The sequence below is a fragment of the Lissotriton vulgaris genome, chromosome 11, assembly GCF_964263255.1.
Source record: "Lissotriton vulgaris chromosome 11, aLisVul1.2, whole genome shotgun sequence".
NCBI lineage: Eukaryota > Metazoa > Chordata > Amphibia > Caudata > Salamandridae > Lissotriton > Lissotriton vulgaris.
The window spans coordinates 598738764-598757886 of NC_141699.1; the positions used below are offsets into that span (position 1 = coordinate 598738764).

Consider the following 19123-nt stretch of genomic DNA (forward strand, 5'->3'; position numbering starts at 1 on the left):
AAGTGGGTGAACTATCAACAAAGATTGCAGAGTCAGAGCGTGAGCTGGGTCTTGCAACTATCCCAGTGGATGTTGACACATCTAATACTTCCACTATTAACTGTATCCCGTTGGAACCTAGGGTCATTATTGAGTCCTGTAGACCCATCCTCCCACAATCTCCTACTATTCTTCCGTTCCCGGTACTGCCTGAAACAGTGATACCATCAATCCCAGCGGCCTCGGGGGATCTAGGAAGTACAGCAAGTAGCCAGCTTGGGGCTCAACGTCAAATGTATGTTACTGAGGAGGGCATCTCGTCTTTATTAGAAAAACTTTTTTCGGAAAGGCTTGAATCCGCCCTAATCCAGATTGCCTCTGACATTACTGAGACCCTGAAGGATTGTGTCAAGGGCCTTGTGGCAAAATGTGAGCGTATCAACGATGTTTTAAATACCCGGGCCCCTTTTTCTTCTATACCTATGGCGCCATGTCCTACAGTTGTGCAGGTTTCTGCCCCTAAAGATGGTGGTTCTTTTACCAACATACCCACCTTGGCTACTAAAGTGGCCATTGATAACCCTGTCCAAAACAAAGGGAAAGTGGACAAAGGCATATATATTCCTATGCTGGAGGCTGCTCCTAATGTAAATCCCCTAGTAAGGCCTAGAGGTTCACAGGGGGGTCGGGTGGGAAGGGTACCCCCAGTGAATTTACCTCCGGATGCGACACCATTTGTAGCAATTCTTGTTAATGTGCCTAAACTTGCAGATGGGGTGGTAGAACATCACGAAACCCTTCTTAAGCATATTAAAAAATGGTGTAATGCGAACTGCACGGAAGAAAGTAACATCGCGGATAATATTTTGACAGGAAGAAGGGTTAATTGGGTGGGCACAACCAAGAAAGATGTAGCAGGAGATTGTGTAATAGTTAATTTTAAATCTAGAAATGTCGCCAGCCGTCTCTTCTGGGATGGTTCCCCATTGGACCCAGTAGGTAAGGGTGTACGCGCGATGCCCCTTGGCTTTTTCTATCCCCGAGTTTATAGGTCAGGTGATGGAGAGAACACAATCCCACATCATATTGAAAATGCTTGGGCTGAAGATAAACTTATTTCGCCCCTGCATGTCAATCAATGGGTGACAAAGCTACCCAGGGTTGGTGGTTTAGCTAATGCTGTAAGGAACATCCCTACCAACGACTTACCATTGTCGAATAGGTTTACGGCTCTCGCTGATCAAATAGACATTGACTGACTAGAGCCTAAGCACAAAAGCCTGATTGTCCCATGCAGGGATAATGCTGCGAATGACATATCATGTAACACAGTTAGCAATGCCGTAAATGAGCCTTCAGATTTGGGCAGGGGGAACATCAGGCTACTTTCATGGAACATCGCGGGCCTACGGGCTAAGCAGGAGGACTCGATTTGGTTACAAAAGCTAAAAGAACATAATATAGTTGCCTTACAGGAAACTTGGTCAAAAGAAAATGCTTTCTGGGTGGATGGCTATACATCTTTTTTTGTCAAAGCGCAGAGTTCCACGGCGGGAAGGGATAGAGGGGGTCTGCTGCTTTTAGTTTCAGTTAAAGTAGCAGGCACTGTTAAGGAAATCCCCAGCTCCTCATACTATTTTCAGTTGGTGGAAATTCTCCTGGTAGATAAGAACAAGATTGTATTAATAAACTGCTATAATTCTATGCAGGGAGGGCCCCCTAATTTTGTTTTAGAAGGTTTATCTTCTTTTTTAACCAATTACATGTCAAAACAAACCACTTTTGTTCAACTAATTCTGATGGGAGATTTTAATGTTCATTTGTGTGGGTTACATTGCCAGATTGAGGATGATACTGGCCCAGATCATACGTCTTTGCCACATTTTGAGCACAGCCCTAAGGGTGTGGCAATGGAAAATTTGCTATCATCTAACGATCAATTTGAACCAGGGTTTTCAGACTTAAAAGAGAGTGTGGTCACATATAATGCAAGGGGAAGTGAATCGATCATTGATTACTTTTTTATGTCCCCGGGTCTTTTACGCCATGTACTGTTTTATAATGCAATTGTAAGTGGGTTTAGCGATCATAACCCGGTGTTGCTAGTCTTGGACGCTTCCACTGGCATGAGCAAAGGGGCCTTGAGGGCCACCTCTGCGAAGGATGTAAGGAGTAGAGACCAGGGAAGGCGACTTAAATGGTGTAAAGTTTGCCCTGAGGACTTTCTAGGACTAATTGAGCAAAATATGGCAGTAGAACTTGTTAAATGTAGGGACTCAGATAGGGGGGGGAAGGAGGTAGTTAGTGCCTTCGAGGCTATTTGTGCCAGAGTGGAAAAAGAGCTTACAGCTAGACCAAGGAGGGGCCCTGTTCCAGCTTTTGGTTGGTTTGATCATACATGCTCCAAGGCACACTCGGCTCTGCTGGAAGCCCTTAAACATTCCCGCAGAGACAGGGCACTGGTGGCACAGTTGAGGAAGAAATATGCTATGGCGGTCAAGTCCCGGAAAAAGGTCATTAAAGAGGAAGCCTGGGACTCTTTAATGGACTCCACCACCCTTAAACAAAGTTCCAAATTCTGGTCCATAATTAATAATCCCTTATTTGCTCAATCAAATAACATGGATCTGGAAGTAAAAATCTCTGAAGCAGAGTGGCTTAAACATTTCTCTAATATATATGGGTCAAATGAAATGGTTGAGGCTTTTGTAATGCCTTGTTCCCCAACTTCTCTTCCTAAATTAAAATTCAGTAAAAACCGAAGTGGAGGTTGCGATAAAAGGCTCAGCTGTAAATAAAGTTCCCGGCCCTGATTTGGTCCCTTTGGATCTCTATAAACTAAATCCAGGGATGTGGGCAGAGATCTTAGCCAATGTTTTTAATTGCGTGCTTGAGGGGGGTTTGCCAAAAACGTGGGCATGCTCAATTATAGTCCCTATTTTTAAAAAGGGCCATAGAAACGACCCTAAGTGTTTCCGACCCATATCCTTGTTGGAATCTTCTATGAAGGTCCTGGGCAAAGTTCTGCTGGCAAGAATTAACAGTTGGTCTTTAGACAATGATATTTTAACAGATGCCCAGTACGGGTTTCGGTCAGACAGAAGAACAGAGGACCAATGTTTAAATCTTCATCTGATAATTTAAAAATATACAACGGCAGCAAAGGGGTCAATTTTTGTTGCTTTTATGGACCTGTCCACGGCTTTTGATTTAGTTAACAGAGCTCGGCTGTGGTCCATGTTGTTAAAATTGGGTCTCGATCCTCCCCTTGTGCACTTTTTGGCCGAACTCCACAAGGACTTAAAAGCATCAATTAGAATGGACCAAGAAGGAAATCGCACAGCTTGGTTCAAATCGAGCAGGGGTGTACGGCAGGGCTGTATCCTTGCTCCCATGCTGTTCACTCTTTACATAAATTCATTAGAGAAAAACCTTTTAACTGCTACCTTGGATACACCGCGTGCAGGGGATACTCGTATTCCTGTTCTCCTGTACGCGGATGACGCTGCTTTGATAGCTCGGACACACTTAGGCTTGCAGAGACTTTTAAATGCTTTTAGTGATTTTATGTCTTCACTTGACTTAGTGGTGAACAATTCCAAGTCTCATGTTATGGCATTTGGGGCTGTTAAAAACAATACCAAACAGTTTTATTGTAATGGTGATGTGATCACTAATGTCAAAATATTTACTTACCTTGGTGTAATTTATGATACTAAGGGTAGCTGGGCTCCTCAAATTACAGCCAAAACTAAAGCGGTTAGGAGCTCGGCAAACACAATTTTAAGTTTTTCCAGGAGACTTGGTGGGAAACCGAGTGGTGCTTTATTAAGTATGTACAGGGCAAAATCTGTGGCAATAGCCAGGTATGGCTCAGGTCTGTGGGGTTATATGAATAGTGAATCCATTCAAAGGGAAGAAAACAAGTTCCTTAGATCTATACTAGGGCTTCCCCAATCGACAGCCACGTTTTCAGTTCACCAGGAGCTTGGTTTAGGGTATATTACCGATATCCTTTTAATGGCACCTATTTTGTTATGGATTAGGACCTGGACCAATAACAATCTAGGTTTAAATCATAAAATACTGATGGACTGTTTAAAATTGGACAAATCTAAAGATATTGCTTGGCTATCATATATCCATAAGTGTTCTTTGGATCTTGGTCGCCCCGAGATTTTTTTTCGCCCCTCAAGGTTTAAAGAAATCTGATTTAGATTGGGTTAAGCTTAATTTCTCTAAATTGAAAACCTTGGAGAGAGAGGAATGCCAACTTATAAAGCCCACGGTTAGAGCCCATTTCTTGACCATTACCTGCCTAGCTATACAACCGTATCCTGCCATTGTTAACATCCCTTTTCACAGGTGGCTTCTGGTAAAATTCCGGTTTAACCAGATTTATACGGTTCTTTGTGATAGCCAAGGTTGGCACAAGCAGGAGGATGCACCTGTGTGTAACTGTGACAATTTTTCACAGCAAGATAATATGCACCTTATGCTGTTCTGCCATTTTTATATTGTGCCCAGACAGAAATACCTGGTGCCTTTATTGAAGGACAAAGCTTTCCATCAGGCAAAACCAGCCCTCCTGTATCTCCAAATGCTGGACTCACCTCTGGTTATGTTTAGCGTGGCCAACTATCTTGTTGCTGCTTTTAGGATTAGGAGGAGGCGATCTCAAATGTAATATAGGGGTTTGCACTGGAGGATGAAATGTGTTCTTTGTACCTGTAATTTTTAGCTAATATTTATTTTTTCTTTTAGCTGTTTTTAAATTGTATATATATAAATTGTTATTGATGTATGTAACTTTTCATGAACTTGAATTGTCCCTTTTTAAATCGTTTGTAGAATGCTTTTATGATTTTTAACTAAATCCAATAAAGTGGTTTTTGACTTGACTTACAGGGAATGGATGCAGTCCCTTTGTGCAACTCCCATGCTTTGAGAACTTTTTACCAGCCACCACTGTATGACTTTGTGGTCTGCGGCGAGACCCTCAAACTTTTGTGTGAAACAAATAGAACTCCCTCATACCAGTGTCTGGGTCTACACTGTCTAGACACAGGAAAGCATGCTATACACGCCCACTGTCTGTGGAAGTGGTCTTCATCCTTCATCTTGTGTGATGCTAAACCAGCGCATCGAAAATAGATTCCACTAGGCCCACTATTCAGACTCACTCAGCATGCAGATTCTCTCCCGGCACATATAAGCTCTTGGCATGAACCCGGGATGCATGGTTGTGTGTATCACATAATAGGTGAACTGTACATGAGAGGAGCCAGTAGGCTCAACTTGTCTTGACACATAGAAAAAGGTCTAACCACACTAATCCACAAAATCTGGTATGCTACCACTATTGCTGCTTTTACTGATACACCAGGGTCATGAACACTAGTCCAATGCCTACTATGTGGGTATGCATTGAGCACCCCTCCAACTCACAGAAGAGGATATGGACCAGTCATTACCATGGATAGGCCTGGGTCTCCATGTAAGCACTTAATGAGCATGGCGCCTCGGATAAAACATATATCAGGATTCTAGCTTCAAATGCAGTCGGGCACTCATGGCAGGGGTGCACATCTGCTTGAGAGTTAATCGGGGTGGCGTCTAAGATGGCGGAGTTAGGACGCTGTGGAGTGGCAGCCTAGCTGGAGGCTCCTACTACCCTACTGACGGCTATTCTACAAACAAGGAGGCGTTTCTCTTCTCGCATCTCAAAGTGTTGGACGCTATCGAACACAGGATTTGATATGCCTCGTTGAAAGATACTAAAAAGACCCAATTGCTTAAATAAAATAAATCGCTCACCCGCACTGCAACTGGAATCCGTGCCGCTCCGTGATTGCCGGATACTTTTGTTTTCACCAGGTCGGGGCGGCAAATGTTGTGGCTGATTCGGAACCCCTGTCGGATCGCCTGGTATACGATCCCGCGGTTGGTTTGTGGTTCGGTGCTCGGATGGTCTGGGCTGCAACTGCGACGCGGGTTGGTGCGGAGGCTGCCGCTGCTGCCTGCTTCGTCTGACGCTGCCCCTCTCCCAGAGGTCTTGGTGCAGGGGGTTAGAGGGAGGATGGCGCCGAAAAATCTCCCCAGATCAACCTGTGCAAATAAAAATTTCGTTGCGGAATCTGAAGCTGCCTCTCCATCGCCCTCGGTGGCTATTTTGACTAAGATCTCCATTGACTCTACTTCGACCCCTTTAACTATGCCCACGAGATTGCCTGGAGCACCTGAGTCACTGCCTGCGGGTAAGCAAGTGCTACAGCCGCCTGTACTTACTATCCCGGATGTTCCTCTTTCCAAGGGCATTATTAAAAGTGGGCTTTTAGGGTCTTCTAAAGGCAACATTGGGAGCTGTGGAAACAATGTAGCTGTTCCTAATACTGACAATAACAATGCTGCTGCTGGTGCTATTGCTACTGCCTCTGCCAAAACTACAGGGTCTTTGGTGATCGACACGGCTGAAAATGCTGTTATCGTTGTTACTGCTGACGAGGCACAGGATCCGTCTAGCAATTCCAAAGGTTCTCAATTATTGTATGAAGAAAATGACACGGTCAATTTAGAGACAGACAAGTCCTACTTAAGGGTGAGTGATAAAACAATAACACCTACACCAACTGGCACTGATCTGCTTGTGTCTCACCTACCTGCTGGGGGGGAAGAAGAGGGGGGGGAGGAGATGGCTCCAATTAGGAATACGAGGAGGTTGATGACGATGAAGATGAAGAGCCCATCAATCCCATCAATCCCACCGTCAATCCCTCCTCAGACATAGCCATAGCCACATTTTTGGTTGACGGAAGGGATAAGGCTAAATTAAAGGCAAAAATTAAGAATAAGAGAGGGAAAGCAACTACTACTGAGAACATGCCAGCTATAATTACAGCATGTGCCACCAGGAAGACTCTCCTCACTGAAAAGAACCCCCTGAGGAAATGGATACAGGCAAAGGGACTTGTGAAAAATATGACTTTACGGCTGTCTGGCACTAGCCCAACGGACCCTGGATCTATGGAAGTCTTTTCTGCTCTACTAGAGGGCCCCTCTCCCAGTGCTTATGATAGTGATAATACTTTTCCTACGTCTTCTATAAATATCGCTTTGCCAACACTATCGCCTGAGCCACTTTAGTATCCGCCGGCTCCAATTTGACCCCTTCCAGTGTGTCAGCATCTTCAAGAGAGCCAATCTCTAAGAATATCAGCTCTACTTTTATCCTAACATCCTCTATTCCCCCAGCTTTACCTGCATCTGTGATCTCTGATACATCAAACACATCTTTAGCTCCAGTGCCAGTCACTATCAGAGAGCAAGAGAATAGTATTTCTCCCTTTGATATTATCTTACAAACTCTAATTAGTCATCGTTTGGAGGCACAAGAACATTTTCTGCAATTGCGGGAAGACAACAGCAAGCTACAGAACTCTCTACAAGAGATGACTCTTAAACTAGGGGGGATTTCACAGGACATTGCGGATCTTCAACATAGGGTTGTAAATATAGAGGAGGGGGCAGCCCGCAATGAATCTTCCTTGAACCAATATGATACCCAGATAACATCCTTGCAGCTGAAGGTAGGAGATTTAGAAAACCGTCAAAGACGATCAAATTTGAGACTCTTTGGCATACCGGAAGGATCAGAAGGGTCAGACCCAAGGGCCTATCTTTTTAAGCTATTTCAGAAGGCCTTCCCAGATCTATCTGACTGGGATTGGGATTCTCAACTCCAGAGAGCCCATCGTCTACCCTTAGTTCAGAGGAACAAGGAGAGTAAATTTCCTCTGCCCTTTCTTATTTATTTCGGTAATTTTTTACTAAGGCAGGCAATTTTGTTGAAAGCACGTCCTAACTCTCCTGTCATCATTGAAAATGTGTCTTTCTTTGTCCGCTCTGATTTGAGCAAAGCTACTATGGATAGAATATGGAAACTACGTAAACTTATCGACCCTTTTAAATCCAAGGGGGGGGGGGCAAGTGTTCTTACAAGAGCCTGCCCATCTTAAGGTTATGAAGGGTGGTCACACTTATTTTTTCACTGACGAGAGGGAAGCGGGGAGTGTGCTCTCAAAATTTGTTTAATAGCAGGGGGAAGAGAAGTTCATATTTGTAGTCTAAGTGGTTAGATTTGTCATTCACTCTTTTTTTTCTTTTCTCTTGGAACCAACTATTCATACTTTTTCAAATTCCTTTATTGTTTCTCTCACCTTACACAATTCGCTTTGGTTTTTTCTTTGCCAGTAGGGTAGTAGGGTAAGCCTCAGGTGGCTTCTCTCTGTAGCTGCCTTTCCAGCGGCAGCAGATTACAGAGGAGTGTCCCTCCCGAGGGGGGAGAGGGAAAGGGGGAGGGGGTCTTTTAGGTTCTCCGGGAGTGGGTCTGTGTGGGGGCGAAATGTTCTTTAAAAAGCAACAAGAGGAGGAGATTCATTGAAAATGATGGGAGGGAGATATTTATGTTTTTCTTCTGAACAGAATGATAAAAATTGTATAATTTGTTTTTCTGGATGTTTAAACTAAGATGTTTGGCTTGGAACGTTGCGAGTCTTAATAGCAAGAATAAAAGACAACTCGTTTCTGAAGAGCTCAGATTGTAGTACCCACATTTTGTTTTTTTATCCGAGACTAATTTTGCCTACAAAGACAGGAAACTATTGAGCCAATTTGGTTATGATGTCATTGTATGCTCTGCATTACATGCTTCAATCAGAGGGGTTGCTATCCTTAAAGATAGATGACTGAGAGTAGAAATTTTTAAAACTGCCTTAGGTAAAGATGGACAATGGGCTATTGTGCAACCGTCTATAGGAAAGTGTAAATATGTACTCTGTGTGATCTATGGGCCAAATATGGATGAGTCTATTGTTTTTGATCGATTAAATATGGAGCTTCTGGATTGGGAAGGGGAACTTATCATCATGGGGGATTTCAATTGTATTATGGATTATCAGCGAGATACTACAAGACAGGGTGCTTTCCAACGTATGCGCAAATCCCGTGGAGCGATCTTAGAAATTGGTCGTATACACAATATTAGGGACATTTGGCGTAGTATTTACCCCAACATTTCAGGATATACTTTTTATTCTGCGCCCCACAAATTATGCTCTCGTATCGACATGGCCTGGGCTACAGATAACGTATTGATCACCAGCTCTATTGAGATTTGCCCCCTGGTCACTTCGGACCACAACCCTATCTTGCTCATGTTTAATACCCCACAAATCCATTCGGGCCCGAGGATGTTTTCCTTCCCCCGGCACCTATTAACAAACATAGGGTATATATTACAGCTTAAATAACATCTCATCGAATTTATCAAAATAAACCTTAATTCTACCTCTTGCATAATAGTCTGGGACGCCTGCAAGGCCAGTATCAGGGGGTTTACCCAATAATTTGTCTTTAGGCAGAACTCTGAGCGTCGCAGTGCAGATAAATTGCTGACTTCTAATATCTTGTCACAAGAATTACTCTTGGCCGATGCTTTACGTACAGACTCTCCCAACGTGGGGTTAAAACTTGGGCACTTAAAATCCACTTTAAAAGCAATTCTTACTGAAAAAAGTAGTGCTAAACAACATAAATTTAAAATTTCCCAATACGAGGGCAGAGATAAAATCGGAAAAATTTTGGCGTATAAAGTCGCGGACGAGAGAGCTCACACACTGATTAGAAGTCTTAGAGGTTCCAATAATATTATATACGATCAGCCGGCACAGATACTAGATCAATTCGTGGAGTTTTTAAAAAAAAAATCTTTATTGAAATTCAAGGCATTAGTTGCATTTACAAGGTTACATTTGAACTTTCATCTCTTAACCGTATACCCATGTAGCTTAAGATCATAGTATCTAATGCTCAGTCGTACATATAGCAAGCCGGTTTCAAACAATAATGCGTAGTTTCGCAACCATGTATTCATAAATCAATGCTTAGAGCACATTTTAAAGGCCTTCCGTTTTGCACTGTATATTATATTAACCATCATAATATGAATTCTTAAAACTAAAAAGAGTCATCACAATTAGGTAGTCATTTCACGTTCACACCGACTTTCTAGCCACCCCTCATGCTCCATGTTATGCCGCTCAGTAAATCTGTATTTGAACAACACACTGTCTGATTCAGCAACTTCAGCAAACCATCACCCAGCTATCTACTCATCCTCCCCTTCAGAGTCTAAGTCGTCTTCTTCCGGTAAGGGTTCACAAATTTCTCCTCTATAAATATTCCATGCTGTCCATACCTTGTTCCATTTGCGGGGGCAGGCCCTGAGCACATACACCGCTCTTTCTGTAACCATCAGCATGTCCATATTTTTACTCCACCTATTAGCTGTAGGCAGTTCTGGTGCTCCCCATTTTTGCGCAATGTCTTGTTTAGCTACCTTCATGGCCAGGGTAGCCCATATTAGTCCATATCTATCCAGATCATTGGGGTCCCAGATGTTATATAAGCATTTGCGAGGTTCAGGTAAAACGGAGATCTTAAGCGTTTGCGAGACAGTGCGCATAACCTGTCTCCAGAATTCCTGTATGTGCGGGCAATCCCAGATTGTATGGTACAGTGTCCCCTCCTCCCCGCATCCTCGAAGACAAAAGGGATGTGGTGCCCTGTGTATTTTGTGAAGCAAAGTCCTAGTGTAGTAAATGCGATGTAAGATTCTAAGTTGCACTAATCTGAATTTTGCTGAAATGCCTACTCCTTTTTGGGAGGCTAGTGCTTCGTTCCATTCTGACTCAGTAACCTCACCTATTTCTCCCACCCATTTTTCTTGTAGTTTTATTGTAGGGTCCCCTAGGTTGTTGATCAGTTTTTTATATGTGAGGGAAGTTGCGCTTTGTTGCATATAGTCCGTTAACAGCCTATCCTCCAGTGGTGAGGACTCTGGTACATCAGTGCCTGCTGGGATCGCCTGGAGCAGTGCGTGTCTTATTTGCACATATCTAAACGTCTCGGTTGGGCTCAGGCCATATTGCTGTTGGAGCTGCGGAAATGTGATCACCGTGCCTTTGTCCCATAGGTCCCCAACTGTGGAGATTCCTATGCAGTCCCATTGCGTAAATCCCTTACAAGATCTTAGGTTCCCTAATGACTTTGTGTCCCATAGTGGTGTCAGTTTTGTGATTTTTCCCTTCCAACCTAGCCGCGTTTGTGCTATGTGCCACAGGTCCGTTGTGTGTCGCGTCGGTCCCAACAGTCTCTTGACGTGCGATTTGTTATATAATACTGAGAGCATGCAGTCTGTCCCTAGCTGTGACCAGTCCGCTCTATATGCTGGGTCATCTCTTGGAGTATGTATCCATTGGTTTATCATTTTAAGATGGGCTGCCCAGTAGTATAGCTGTATGTTAGGTAATGCTATACCTCCCTCATACCAACTCTTTATCAACTTATCATATGCTATACGTGCCGGGCCATTATTCCAGAGTAGGTTTGAGACCAGTGCTGCGACTTGCTTGAAATATCTTGGTGCAACAAGATATGGGGTGTTTTCCAGCACATATAGGAATCTGGGAAGTGCCATCATTTTATAAAGAGCCGCACACCCGAGGAGGGTCAGTGGCAAGGTCGCCCAGTGTTTAACATCTGCACGAAGGCGTTCCATAGGCGGCTTCAAGTTTTTGTCAAAGAAGTCTGTGGCACTATTCGTAATGATAATGCCCAAATATTTAAAGGAGTCTGGCGCCAATGCCAGGGGGCAGTCCTCCTGCAGCACCGGTTCCGGACCCCTTAGTATGTAAATCACCGACTTGGACCAGTTCAGGGTATAGCCTGACGACTTCTCATGTGCGTTACAGAGATTCAGTAATGCTGGGATCCCGTTTTCAGGCTCAACCATATAAATCAGCATATCATCCGCATATAGGGATATTTTATCTTCCCACCCATCCTCCCATTTGATTCCTTTGAGCAATGGTGTTGTTCTGATTAGGATTGCCAAGGGTTCTAGCACCAGGTCAAAAAGCAAGGGTGACAAAGGGCATCCCTGCCTAGTCCCCCTTCCCAGTGGGAACGTCTGCGAGACGTGACCATTAGCTACCACCTGTGCCACCGGTTTCGTATAGAGTAGTCGTACCCATGCTATGTACTTCGGTCCAAAGCCCATACGTGTTAATACCGCAGATAGATATTCCCATTCCACTAGATCAAAAGCCATTTGGCATCAAGGGAGAGAATCACTGCTTTTTCTGAGATAAGGTGTGCTCGTGCCATTACCCCATGAACCCGCCTGAGATTCAGTGCTGTACTCCTGTGAGGCATAAAGCCTGACTGATCAGGGTGGATCAGTGTTTGCAGGTGTGGCCAGTAGTTTTGCCAGAACTTTCGCCTCCACGTTAAGCAGGGAAATGGGGCGGTAGGAGGAGCATTCAGACGGAGGTTTGCCCGGCTTTGGTATGGCTACAATCGTGGCTGTCCGCCTTTTCCAGGCTTTCCATGTACATTTCCAGTAGCGGTCTACTGATTGTTTCGGCCATCGATTTATACCATTCTATGGGTATTCCATTGGGCCCTAACGCTTTTCCTGATTGCAGTGCCTGAATTGCCAGTTGAATTTCATCTTCTGTCGGGTCGACCTCTAGCTCTTGCATTGCCTCCTGTGTGAGCCTGGGGATGTCAATGTTTTCAAGCGAGATTGACGCCGCCTGAGCAGTGACGTCTTGCTCTGGGGTATATATCTCTTGGAAGTGGCGTGCCAAGGTGCACACTATTTCTTCCGGATGCGTCTGCAACTGTCTGTCATGTGTGTGTAGCCTCTGTATACCTCTATTACTTCCCCCTCTCTTATCTAACCACGCCAGCATTTTCCCAGCTTTGTTGCCTACATCGTATATTCTATGTGCTGTGCTTGTGACATAGCCTTGGACTTTCGTTTTAAGGTGGGCCTGGTACTGCTGCTGCCGTAATTGTAATAGGTGCGCTGTTTCCGGTGTGGGATCCGCCATGTGGGTAGTGTTCGCGTTGTGGAGTGTTAGCTCGAGCTCTGTAAGGTCTCGCCGGGACTCTCTTTTGTGCCCTGTTATTGCTGCTATTGCTTCACCCCGCAGGACCGTTTTGTATGTTTCCCACAAGACCGAGGGAGAGGACACTGATCCCGCGTTTTCCTCAAAAAGTGTGTGGTCACTAATTTAAGTTCCTTCCTGATCTGAGGGATTTTTAAGTAGTTCGGGTATAGTGGATAAATTCTAGCACGTTTCTTTTCTTTGGTGGTGAGTGACAGAGATATTGGTGAATGATCAGATATGCCTCTGGGCAGGATGTCTATTTTGTCTATTTTCCCCAGTCCAACCCCTAGGAACAAGAAATAGTCTATACGTGACAGGCTATTGTGTGCAGCGGAATAATATGTGTATTGTGTCGCTGCGGGGTGTAACTGTCGCCATACGTCTGCAATGCCCATTGCCTCTAGAAATCCAGGGAGTGTTGCAGTTCCCCAAGGGCGTTCTCTAATGGGAAATGTGTCCAGTGTTGGGTCTACTATTGCATTGAGGTCCCCTCCTATGATCGTGTCGCCCTCCGGGAGGTCCAGAAGGAATTTACCTAGGGCAGGCAAAGCAACAGAGTGGAGTGCTGTGGGGATGTAGACGGAAACCACGTTGAGGGGCTTCCCTTCTCATTGTCCATGTAGTGCTGCGAAACGACCCTGATCATTCGTCTTGCGGTGTTCTACCATAAAGGGTGATGTCTTTTTCCTGAGTATCCCCGTCCCTCGGGAGCCTGTCGTGAATTCGGCATGTACTGCCATCACATATCCGCGTCTATCAAGCGCCTTACATGCTGTCCCCATGAGGTGCGTCTCTTGAAGTAATACTAGGTCGGGGCCCTGGCGTTTAATTGCTTGCAGAACCAATCCCCTCTTTATTTTATCTCAAAATCCTCTGATGTTCCAAGTAAGCAAGCGCAGGGGGTACTTCAATTGTTGTAGGCGCGCCCTCAGTGGGTGTAGCGTGTAACTGCTGGGCCATTGGATTGTCTGGGTAGTGTTCTGGCTGCCATGTTACTGGCCTCAGTGTATATGTAGCGTTCTATGTTGAGGCGTAGGAATAGCTCGTTACTCGGTGCCTTCGTGTACCATGTGGCGTGAGTGATGACTATCAATACTAACATTAACTTTAAAACTTCCCCTCCATCCCCCCTCCCTGCTCCCCTGCTCCACGGACTTACCCCCGCCCGCTTCCCCAACTTTGCAGAGTACTTTAACCCATCCCCAACTATCTTACTTGCTCGTGGGGTTGGTGAGTCCTCTACAGGCACCGGCTCTGCCCACCCTACTCCGCTTCACCAAGTCTAGGTTCCAGTGTATCGCATTCGGTCTGTCCCATAGTCTTCCTGTCTTCAGACAGGGGCCGGTTGCCCAGAGTCAGGCGGATTCTGATCAATGTCGGATTCTGCTTCTGATATTCCACCTTGACTTGTCAAATTTCCGGTCTGCATATCCGTGTGTTTGCCATTATGATGGTTATGCCGACCCCTGTGTGAACGGCGAGGTTGTCCCACTTGTCTCCAGCCGTCAAGCCAGTCTTGCGCCACTTCCGGCTTATCAAAGAACCACGTCTTCCCATCGGCTACTATCCGCAATTTGGCAGGGAACAGCATTGAGTATGGCAGTTCTTTCTCTCTCAGTGCCTTTTTCACCTCATTAAATGTTTTCCGGCGTCTGGCCACTTCCGCTGTGTAGTCCGGGAAAAATGCTAGTGTTGAGTTTTGGAGCTTAACGGGGGGCGACACTCTCGCTGCCTGCAAGATCGCATCCCTGTCTCTAAAGTTGAACAGTCTAGCCAAAACAGGCCGTGGTGCTGCACCTGGCTTTGGTGCTCCGCCAGGTACTCTATGTGCCCTTTCTACCGAGAAGAAGTGCTATAGTCCTTTAGGTTGCAATTTAGTTTTGATGAGATCTTCGACGTAGAGATCCATTGCTCCTTTCCCTTCTGCCTCCGGAATACCAAGGATGCGTATATTATTTCTTCGGGAACGCCCTTCTTGGTCGTCCAGCTTGTCTTGCAGTAGCCTGGTGACTTTCTCCATGTGTTCCATAGCTATTTGCAATTCTGAAGTGTCCTCTACGAGAGATTTCGTAACCACCTCTACCTGTGACACCCTCTCGGTTATTTTTTGAAAGTCTGCTCGCAGTAGAGTAACTTCGGAGGAAATGGAGCCCACTGTCGTTTGTACATCATAGAGGGTCTTCATAATGTCCTCCAGCGTCACTTTCTTGGCCCCGTCCGTGTCTTGACTAGAGCCCGCGGAATTGCGCCCATTTACTTGCGTTTGTCCGTGCTGGCTATAGGCGAATTTATCCAGTCTGGCCTGTGTTGACCCACTCCTGGGTCCCTTGCCCGCCATGGCCCGAAGCCTGTAGATACTGGTCTCAGTTCCGGCCAGCACTGTCGTCACTGCACTGCAAGTATCGTCACGTCTACTTTTTGGGCCAGCGAGCAGCGGCGCGGCGTGGTCCCAGCGACCTTGTGCGTCTTGTAGCGTTTCCCCCTCTGGTCACATTGGCTTTTGTCGGCAGGGGTATCCAGTACACAGTGTCCGTTTGTGCTCCGAGGAGTTGCCCGCAGCTTGTCCGTCACTTTGTCTCTCTCCCCTCACTGATCGTGCAGGATGTCTGTTCTGCGCACAGTGTGAACCTTATCCGGCCGTTAATCCGCCTGCCTGGCAGGGGTGTTTGTGGCCTGTATTGCCGCTCCTTGCTTGTGCCTACTGCGTGGTGTTGGGGCAATTCGCCGATGAGGTGTTGGGTGGCGACAACCCGGATATGCCCCCTGCCGTTTTTCCCGCACCTACTTATTCCTGGTCCTTCAGTCTTTAGAGGGTACGCCGCGTATGTAACTGCCGGCTTAGTAATTCTGCTACTCACGCTTTTCTGAATGGTCCGACTGGAGTCCGACCGGAGTCTCCCCCGCCCGGGGCACCCTTCTTCACTCCTCTTTTGGGCTTGGGCTGCTTATTGTTTCGGGGGCTGTAGCGATAGTCGTCTGTCCCCCGGATGCTCTCCTATTGCCGCCTGCGTTCTCGGCGGGACCCCCGGGGCTCCCGGAGGCACCGCCGAAGGCCAACACTGTGTGCTTTCACTTGCGCCGTTGCCGATGGTGCCGCAGGGTTTTCTCCTCTCCCGGCTTGCAAGCACTCCTCCCGCCAGTCAGGTCTCACCTTCGCTGGGGCGCCCTAAGCACACGAGGCCGGGGCCGAGTCGTCGCCGTCAGCCCAGTTTCACTTTCGATCTTTGCGGCAGTTTTACGCCCTCGGCGGTATCCCTAGGACCCGGCAGGCGTCCCCGATTGTCTCTGCCTCAGCGGCGCCGCGGAAGCCCTTACTGTATCCTTTGGTTAGGGAGTGTCCTTCGCCTCGGCCCGGTCAGGGGAGGTCTCCTCGAGTTCACGCCGGCCAGACCTCACTTCCGCCGGGGTTGGGCCTTCACTCGAGGCCGGTGCTTCACTCCAGCCGCAGGCCCAATTTCGCCAGTGTTCGATGAGGCAGTTTCCAGCCCCCGGTTTTCTTCTGGGTTGGCTCGGATGGTGCCGCTCTGGTACCGGACCTGGTTTCCGCTCCTTCGGGTGGGTAATATGACGGATTAGAGTGTCGGATTTTAGAAAAGGCCGTAATTCCTCAGGGAGCTCTCACTTCACGCTGCCGCCATGCTTGGCTGCTAGCCACGCCCCCCAATTCGTGGAGTTTTATAACATCTTGTATACTCCTGAGAATGATCCTAGTTCATCTCAGATACATGACTATCTAGACAGGAATATCAAGGAAAATTGCAGCATACCCGGGTTAGATCAATTGTCTGACCCGATTACCTTGTCAGAGATTAGGCAAGCTATTCTCTCCCTACCTTCGGGGAAAGCAGCAGGGGAAGATACTTTTCCACTTGAGCTCTACAAAATTTTTATTGATGAACTACTACCTCTATTTTCTCAGGTCATTCGATCTATTGCGAAAATGAGAAAGCCCCCAGCTCTTGGAATATTGGCAAAATGTATTTTTTCTTGAAAAAGGGCAAACCGGCTGATGAGTGTGGGTCTTACAGACCCATCTTACTCAAAAATACTGATGCCAAAGTTTTTGCCAAAATGTTTGCAGCCAGATTGGCTCCGTTCATACCCAAAATAGTTAACTCACAGTAAAATGGATTCATAATGGGAAGGGATACTACTGCTCATATCAATATGGCCATAACATTTGATATAGTTGAGACAGAGTCCACCCCACTCGGAATGATTTTATTGGATGCCGAGAAGGCTTTTGACCGAGTGGGGTTGGATTATCTTTGGTCTGTTATGACCTTTATTGGTTTTTAGGGCCAATTTGTCAGATGGATTCAAGCTTTATATGATAATCCTATAGCGAGTATCAGCTATGCTGGGCTGACCTCTCCTACCTTTGCTATTTCTCGGGGCACTCGGCAGGGGTGCCCTTTATCACTCCTGCTGTTTGCTCTTTCAATGGAACCTTTTCTTTATGCTTTACAGTTACAGCCTCGAATCATACCTTTTAGATTTGGTCCTCACTCCCTGAAAATTACAGCATACGCCGATGACATCGCCATTTATTCTACAGATGTTGCAGAGGCATTACAGGGGATATCGGCCGAGGCTAGCAGATTCAAAGACGTTTCACGATTCAAATTAAATATAAACAAAAAACAAATAGTTGCTAACCATATACTACCGGTACCTGTTTCTGGGATTTGTAAGGCCGCCACCTATATGGGAGTCAAAATTTCATCCAAAATTAATGAGGTTATCACAATGAACTATGATGCCTTAGTAAAAGCAACTGCCCTGTCTTTAAAAAATGGCATAAACTTCCTTTAAATATTATTGGCAGAATTAATCTGATTAAAATGAAAGTGCTCCCCAAATTTCTTTACTTATTCCGTTCTATCCCATTAGCACTTAGTAATTCTTTTTTTAGGAAACTTGATGGGATATTTAGTAGCTTTATCTGGCGATACAGGAAAGTTCGTAGATCCATGGTGTTACTTAAAGGTTCTCTAGATAGTGGAGGGCTTAATTTCCCGGATTTTAAATTATATTATTGGGCCACTTTTCTTGGTCGTTTATGCTCTTTGCTTAACTCGGATACTCAAGTTTGTGTTCACATTATTATGTTAAATTCAGACTCCAAAATGTTTTTGTTAAGACTTAATGACCCCAATTATTTCAAAAAGGTTAAGTTTAAGACCGCTAGAGATACGGCTAAGATCTGGTTTAATATTTTGGCATTCTGTAAAACCTCCTTTTTTCATCCTAAATTGCGGTTATGGGGAAATCACGGTCTTCCGGGGATTTTCAATGATGGTTTGGCAAATATATGGTCCGCTCACGGTATGAAAACATTGGGGGATCTATATGGTACTCAAGGTTTTTTAGACTTTGAGGCACTTAAAAATCTATATAAATTGGCCGAATCAATGAGATTTAAATATATTCAAATTCATGACTTTTTAATACGCAAGATGAAAATATGTTAAATCTTAGATTCCGACATCTGGAATTGTTTCTACTCACCTAAGACTAAATCTTTAATTAGTGAAGGATATAAGTGCCTCAACGCCTATAAGACTAGTGACTGCTCTAAACTAGCAGAGAAATGGAGTATTAAGTTAGGGCTTAACATAACCCCTAATAAGATTGCCTCCTCCTTTTCCAACTTTAATGAGCCCAAAATGTGATTTAGAAGCAGCTGATTTAGAACATATGTTGTTCTCTTGCCCGTCTTTGATCGAGTTCTGGTCTGCTTTGGACAAGGTTTTGAAATTAAAATTGGTTAGTTCACCTTCTCTTACGGCATCATCAGTATTATTAGATATACATTCTGTTATTCTCCCTCAGCAGGCACTAGTCACTATATTATTGTCTTGTGCTAAATTAACTATCGCTAGAGCTTGGATCTCCCCGAAGCCCCCTCATATCATGGAATGGTGGTCACTGGTCAATGAAATTTATTCTATGGAGTCTGCTCTTGCTAAACTTAGAGATGTCCGTTCATTAATGAAATGTGAAAGGATATGGGGCAATTTTATTTAAATCTGTATTCTTATTCTGAGAAGTAAGGGGATAAATTTCCCGCACTCTTCGAATCTAATTTGCTGTTTTTGTTTATATTTTCTTTCTTTTATTTTATC

The 19123-nt window shown here is 45.3% G+C and overlaps 1 protein-coding gene across 1 annotated transcript in view; it reads left to right on the forward strand.

Annotated features, from left to right (window-relative positions):
- LOC147683206 (G protein-coupled receptor kinase 5-like) overlaps positions 1 to 19123 on the forward strand; it is an 82675-nt gene that overhangs the window by 18248 nt on the left and 45304 nt on the right. The gene's annotated exons all lie outside the window — the stretch shown is intronic.